At 27.6% G+C, this 7,973-nt stretch overlaps 1 non-coding gene across 1 annotated transcript; it reads left to right on the top strand.

Moving 5' to 3' along the window:
- The first annotated feature begins 4,917 nt into the window (after positions 1-4,917).
- LOC142525702 (small nucleolar RNA R71) lies at positions 4,918-5,028 on the top strand. The gene has a single exon (XR_012815151.1). It is a non-coding gene; the product is annotated as a small nucleolar RNA R71 (small nucleolar RNA).
- Positions 5,029-7,973: the final 2,945 nt, after the last annotated feature.

Below are 7,973 nucleotides of genomic sequence, written 5' to 3'. Positions count from 1 at the left end.
CATATGACATCATCAACCTTAGCCGCTCACATCTAGCTTTATAAATTTTTTTCAACGCATTATCGGGTAAAAAAGCAAAATATTTACGAAGATTCATAATACACGCATCCATATTATTATTATTATATATATTTAAATTATTTTGGGAAAACTGAAGAAACCGACTTAAACAGTCACGGAGTACCGTTATCCGCCACATAACCGGGAAATGAACTAGATCTGCAAAAAAAAAAATGAAATTATCAAACAACTATTGTGGATCATATAAAGGCATAAACTCATTATTAAGAATTTCATTTTCTATAAAAGGCTTAAGTCTTTGCCCATTAACTTTAAACACGTCATTATTTTTAGGATTTTCAATATCAACAGCACCATGAGGATAAACAAATTTGACTATAAATGGTACTGACCACCTCGATCTTAGTTTACCTGAAAATAAATGCAAACGAGAATTATAAAGCAAAACTTTTTGTTCAATTTCAAATGATTTTCTCATAATATTTTTATCATGAAAGGCTTTAGTTTTATCTTTATAAATCTTTGAATTTTCATATGCATCATTTCTTAATTCTTCAAGTTCATTTATTTGCAATTTTCTTAATTTAGATGCATCATCTAAATTAATATTAAATGCTTTAATTGCCCAATAAGCTTTATGTTCAAGTTCAACCGGTAAATGACAATGCTTACCAAAAACTAACCTATATGGTGACATCCCTAATGATGTTTTAAATGCAGTTCTATATGCCCATAATGCATCAGTTAATCTTAAAGACCAATCTTTTCGATTTGGATTAACTGTTTTTTCTAAAATTTGTTTTATTTCTCTATTTGCAAGTTCAACTTGACCATTACTTTGAGGATGATATGGGATAGAAACTTTATGTGTAATGCCATATTTTCTTAACAAAGAAGAAAATGATTTATTTATATAATGACTTCCCCCATCACTAATTATTGCTCTAGGTATTCCAAATCGGTAAAAAAGATTTTCTTTTAAAAATTTTATAACAACTTTATGATCATTAGTTCTACATGCAATTGCTTCAATCCATTTTGAAACATAATCAACAGCGACTAAAATGTACTTATATCCAAAAGATAATGGAAATGGACCCATAAAATATATCTCCCAACTATCAAATATTTCAATAATTATGATTGGATTTAAAGGCATCATGTTTCGTTTTGAAATTGATCCCATCTTCTGAAAGTTTTCACAAGATTTGCAAAATAAATGCGTATCTTTGAATAAAGACGGCCAATAAAATCCACATTGTAAGATTTTTGTAGCTGTTTTATTGGATGAAAAATGACCTCCACATGCTTCAGAATGACAAAATTTAATAACATTACTTACTTCATTGTCAGGTATGCATCGTCGAAAAATTTGGTCAGGACAATACTTAAATAAGTAAGGATCATCCCAATAAAATTTTTTAACTTCTATCAAGAATTTATTTTTATCCTGTGAATTCCAATGAGAAGACATTTTATTTGTTACAAGAAAATTTACAATGTTAGCAAACCAGGGCATAATAGTAGCATAAAACAACTGATCATCTGAAAAATTTTCATTTATTGGTATTTCATTATGAGATGATTCAGTCATTATTCTAGATAAATGATCGGCTACAACATTTTCTTTTCCTTTTTTATCTTTAATTATAATATCAAATTCTTGTAACAATAAAATCCACCGTATTAATCTTGGCTTAGCATCTTGTTTATTTGATAAATATTTTATGGCAGAATGATCGGTATAAACAATAGTAGTAGAACCAATTAAATAAGATCGAAACTTATCTAATGCAAATACTACTTAAAGTAATTCTTTTTCAGTAGTTGAATAATTTATTTGGGCACTATTTAAGGTTCTACTAGCATAATAGATTGCATAAGGTTTCCCTTCTTTTCTTTGTCCTAACACAGCTCCTATAGCATAATCACTTGCATCACACATTAATTCAAATGGTAAAGACCAATCTGGAGGTTGTATGTAAAATAGGTGATGTAACTAAAAGATTAATAATTTTTTTAAAAGCATTTTCACATTTTTGAGTCCATTCAAATTGTGTATCTTTTGTATTATGCTGAAGTTTTTTATAAATCTTCTATAAAATCCTGCATGACCCAAGAATGATCGAACTTCTTTGACCGTTTTTGGTGATGTTAAATTAGCAATAACATCAACTTTGGCTTTATCAACTTCAATTCCTTTTTCAGATATCACATGTCCTAAAACAATCTCAGATTTAACCATATAATGACATTTTTCCCAATTTAAAGCAAGATTTTTTTCTTCACATATTTTTAATACTTCTTCTAGATTTTTAAGGCAATTTCAAATGAGTTTCCAAAAACAGTTATATCATCCATAAAAACTTCTACATATTCTTCAATCATATCACTGAAAATACTTAACATGCATCTTTGAAAAGTAGCCGGAGCATTACATAAACCAAATGACATTCTTTTAAATACAAAGGTTTCGAAAGGACAAGTAAAAGTAGTTTTTTCTTGATCTTCTAATGATATAGGTATTTGATAATACCCCGAATACCCATCAAGAAAACAGTAATAAGAATTTCCTGCTACTTTTTCTAGAATTTGATCTAAAAATGGTAGTGGGAAATGATCTTTTCTAGTTGAATCATTTAATTTTCTATAATCAATACACATACGCCAACTAGATGGAATCCTAGCTTGTAATAACTCTCCCTTTTCATTTTTTGTAACAGTGATGCCGGACTTTTTAGGTACTACTTGTGTTGGACTTACCCATTTACTATCTGAAATTGGATAGATAATTCCAGCGTCTAATAGTTTTAATACTTCATTCTTAACAACTTCCTTCATATGTGGATTTAACATTCTTTGTGGTTGTTGATATGTTTTAGCATTTTCTTCCAAGTGAATTTTATGTGTACAAATTAAAGGATTCATACCTTTTATATCTTTCAAAGTCCATCCAATTGCATTTTTATATTTTTTAAGTAATTTAATCAAATCTTCTTCTTGATTTGGCAAAAAAGTGGAAGAAATTACAACAGTAAATGTTTTATTTTCACCAAGAAATGCATATTTCAATTCTAATGGTAAAATTTTTAATTCAAGTTTTGTATTATCATCTTCTTTAAAATTATTTTTAGACTCAAAACTTTCTATTGAAAAAACTTCAGATTGTTCATTTAAGTTTTCTTCTTGTATATTTTCTTCCACAATTGGTTCAATTTCATTATCATATTCATTTTCATTAATACTTGGTTGTTTACATAAATTGAACACATTAATTTCTAGAGTCATATTTCCAAAAGACAATTTCATTATTCCATTTCGACAATTAATTAAAGCATTTGAAGTTGCTAGAAATGGTCGTCCCAATATTACTGAAATTTCATTATGTACTTCTATTGGTTGTGTATCCAAAACAATAAAATCTACAGGATATATAAATTTATCAACTTGAACCAACACATCTTCTACAATACCTCTAGGTATTTTGATTGACCTATCCGCCTGTAAGAGAGTAACAGAAGTGGGTTTAATTCTCCTAAATTAAGTTTTTCATAAACTGAATAAGGAAGTAAATTCACACTTGCTCCCAAATCCAACAAAGCTTTTTTAATTTTATTTTCTCCAATAATACATGAAATTGTTGGACAACCAGGATCTTTATATTTTAAACTAGAATTATTTTGAAGAATAGAACTTACTTGTTCAGCCAAGAATGCTTTTTTCTTCACATGCAATTTTCTCTTTACAGTACATAAGTCTTTTAAAAATTTTGCATAACAAGGTACTTGTTTAATAGCATCTAATAATGGAATATTTATCTTCACTTGTTTAAAAACTTCATAGATATCAGAATCACTTTTTTGTTTTTTATGATTTGTTAATGCATGGGGAAATGGTGGAGGTTTATTTGACTTATTTACTATTTCAGATGATTTATCCTTCACCATATTATTCTTAAAATTTAAGGTATCATCATTCTCAAAAGTATCAGGATTATCATCCTTATTCTTTGATTTTAAATGATCCTTGTTTTCATTACTATATGGATCATTAACTATTTTACCACTTATAAGGGTAATAACAGATTTTATTTAATCAATTTTTTCATTTTTTAATTCTTGATTTTGATTTTTAGGATTAGGTTGAGGTTGAGATGAAAATTTTCCTTTTTCATGAATATTAAGTGCAGATGCAAATTTTGCAAGAGTTTCTTTCAAATCACTCATAGATTGACTGTTTTGACTATTGATAGACTCTTGCTTTTGGATAAATGCATGAATTACATCTTCAAAGTTTTTTCTTGGAGATGTAAAATAAGGAATATAACCTTGATGATTTTGGTTATTTTGAAAATATTGTTGTGACGATTGTGCATTATTATCATTCCTCCAACTAAAATTAGGATGATTTTTCCATCCAGGATTATATGATGGTGAAAAAGGATCTAGTATTGGTTTTTTATAATTGTTAACATAATTTGCTTGTTCGTGGAGACATTCTTTAAATGAAGGTAATGTTGGACAATCTTTTGTAGCATGATAATGTGTATCACATATATGACAAACAATTTCTTGAATACTTTTTAATTGACCACTCTTTTTCATTTCTAATGACTCAATTTTTCTTGCTAAAGATGCAAGTTTAGCTTGAATATCTATATCATCTTTAAGATTATAGATATCACCCCCATTTGTTGAATTATTGTTTTTAGTTGTTGGTGGTTCTATTGTGCCTATATTATCCCAATTTTGAGCATTTTCTGCTAATGAATCCAAATATTCCATAGCTTCATTTGGGTTTTTATCTTCAAAAGTTCCATTACACATGAATTCTATCATTTGCCTATCTTTAGGTATTAGACCTTCATAAAAGTGAGAAACTATTCTCCATGTTTCAAAACCATGATGTGGGCATGTATTAAGTAATTCTTTATATCTATCCCAACATTGATAAAACGTTTCTCCTTGTTTTTGAGAAAAAGTTGTAATTTGTCTTTTAAAAGAGTTTGTTCTATGGGAAGGGAAAATTTTTTTGAGAAATTGTTGTTGCATTTCTTCCCATGATCTTATTGAACTTGATCTTAAATTTTGTAGCCATGTTTTAGCTTTATCTTTTAAAGAAAAAAGGAAAAGTTTTAATCGAACTATATCCATGCTACAATTTTGATCATTATAAGTGTTACAAACTTCCTCAAATTCTCTTAGATGCAAATATGAATTTTCAGAATCTAAGCCATGAAAATTTGGTAAAAGTTGAATAATTTGAGGTTTGAAGTTGAAATTAGATGCATCAGGAGGAAAAACTAAACAAGATGGGGCACTAGTTCTAATAGGGTTCATATGGTGCCTAAGTGTTCTTAATTGATCATGTTCTTGATTATTATTATTATTATTATTATTATATTGATTATTTGAATTATCATCCATGTTTAAATTATTTTCAGATACTCGAATAAGTCTACCACTTTTTTTTCGACTCCAAATACTCATACAAAAAAAAACAACACAATACTTATAAATAAAACATAATTAACAAATATAAACTTAATTTATACCTCCCCGGCAACGGCGCCAAAAAACTTGCTACTACTTAAATAATAATTCACCCAAGTGTAGGTTGTCTGCAAGTAATATATTTCGTAAGTACGAGATCGATCCTCAGAGAGGTTATTTTGAGTTTAAATTTATTAATTTATAGATTACCAAATGCAAGAATGAAGTTTACAAATTATAAATTTTGTCAAGGCTTGAGGATTTATTCTTAGTTTATGTAATATTGTTTAACTAAAAGTAAAACAAAAGAAACCACCATAAATAATGGTTCCAAGAAAATTAAACACACATAATATAATATAGTTCCCACTATAGAAAATACCGAATTAACCGATATTTTATATATGGTACCTATGATTATAATTATGACTATATAAATAAATAATTGCATAAAGTAAATGTTAAATTAAATCATTATATTTCATTTAGAACAACCGGCAGAGCCACGCTATTGCCTAAATGAAATATATTGATTTAATAAGTTAGTTGCGGTAAAGTAAAAGTTAGTTGCGATAAAGTAAATATTAATTGCGATAAAGTAAAAGTTAGTTGCGAGAAAGTAAAAGTTAGATGCGAAAAATAAAAGTTAGTTGCGATAAAGTAAATATTAGATTGTTAGATGTTAGTATTAAATCATAATATTTAATTTAGAACAACCGGCAGAGCCACGCTATCGTCTAAATGAAATATTATGATATTATTATATAAATATATACATATATATATCTATATATATAATAATAAGTGATGAAATATTTATTGTATCAAAATTAAACAACAAATCAAGATAACCACTTTAATGGTATCAAGCATTTAATGTAAATTGATAACAACAAATAATTCATTTTTATACCTACAATAAAAATAAGTTAGCTAAATGAAAAGAAATAAAGAAAGAATATACAAAATATAAACAATCTTACTTCACCAAGAATGCATCCTCTTCACCTTGACATAATAGATTTAGCTTGCCATAAGCTTACTTTTGATCAACACTAAAATATCACTCATAGTTGAGAACATGAAAGAAAATATATTGGAACTTAGAACTTTGATACACACTCACACTATATTTTACAATGAGATAAAATGATTCTCAAGCTAGCATAATGCCTCTATTTATATGCCAAATGAGAGAAAGGGTCAAAATTTTTATTAATCTTATGTAGATGCAATAGTATTCTTTGTCTCCTCCAAGTTCAATTTCACGTCCCTTCTTTCAATGCTTTGTTCCACGACTTTAATCACCGAATTTGACTCTGCTCAAAACGGCAAACATGTGGGGAATTGTCTATAGATGAATTTGGCTACTTGGTTCACCTCATTTGGTTAAATATTGAAATAGTTATGATTTTTTTACTATATGGTGGTCATAGTAAAAGTAAATGTGTCCTCCTTTTGATATTTGCACAATTTGATCATCTTAAGGAACTTTTTAGGCAATCATGTCTTCTGCAAAGTTGTAGATAATTTCTCAAGGATTCCAAACATGTTTGAGTTACCTCCATTTGAATTTTCTAGCTTGAGTTATCATTATTTTACCAGCACGTAGAAAACCTGAAAATAAAACATATTTAGTAAGACAATTAAATATAAACAAACAATACTAAAATAACATAATTTTATAATTTTAATGAAACTTAAATTTTAAAATATAGGTTTTAACATATAATAAATTATTAATTTTAAGTTTCATCAGCCATGTGGAGCTGAAAACTGATCAGTCGACCAAAGGATAAAAGCTAGTCACTTTCAAGGATCAAACTTCACCCAAAATGATAAAAGATTGAAAACTTTACTATTAAAATGATTTTATGATATATGATTTATTTATGCTCAAAAGCTATTTTAAATGATTTATTTATGCTTAAACCTATTTTAAATTATTTATTTATGCTTAAGCTATTTTAAATGGTTTATTTATGTTTTAAAAGATATTTTAAATAAAAATATGATTTTTAAATGCATGTGAATGTATATGTATTATTTTCTATTCATGTTTAGAACGTGTTGAATCTTTAGACTCACTAAGTTTGTTTGATGCAGGATTTGATGATTTGAGGAGGCGCTGACGCTTGAGTGGATCGAGTGCTGCAGTACACTTCCGAGGACCTTTTATTTCCGCACTAGCTTGTTAGATAAAATATTTAAAAGATTTATGTTAATGATTTTATTAGAGATTTATTTTATACAATTGAAGTTTAATATGTTATGTTATTTTGGTCAATGAAAATGTTAATTTAGTTTGAATGGTGAATTTTGAAGTTTATGTTAAAAAAAATCGAGATCGTTTCATGATCATTCTTTGAAAATTTGAACAGAGTCTTGTCAACTGATCCAATAGTAAAGTCATGATCAGTTATAAATTTTGAAAGTGTTTCATAGCAAGCTTTTGGAGCT

The sequence above is a fragment of the Primulina tabacum genome, chromosome 14 (genome assembly GCF_025594145.1).
Source record: "Primulina tabacum isolate GXHZ01 chromosome 14, ASM2559414v2, whole genome shotgun sequence".
NCBI classification, from domain to species: domain Eukaryota; kingdom Viridiplantae; phylum Streptophyta; class Magnoliopsida; order Lamiales; family Gesneriaceae; genus Primulina; species Primulina tabacum.
This window is presented reverse-complemented; position numbering and strand designations above follow the sequence as displayed.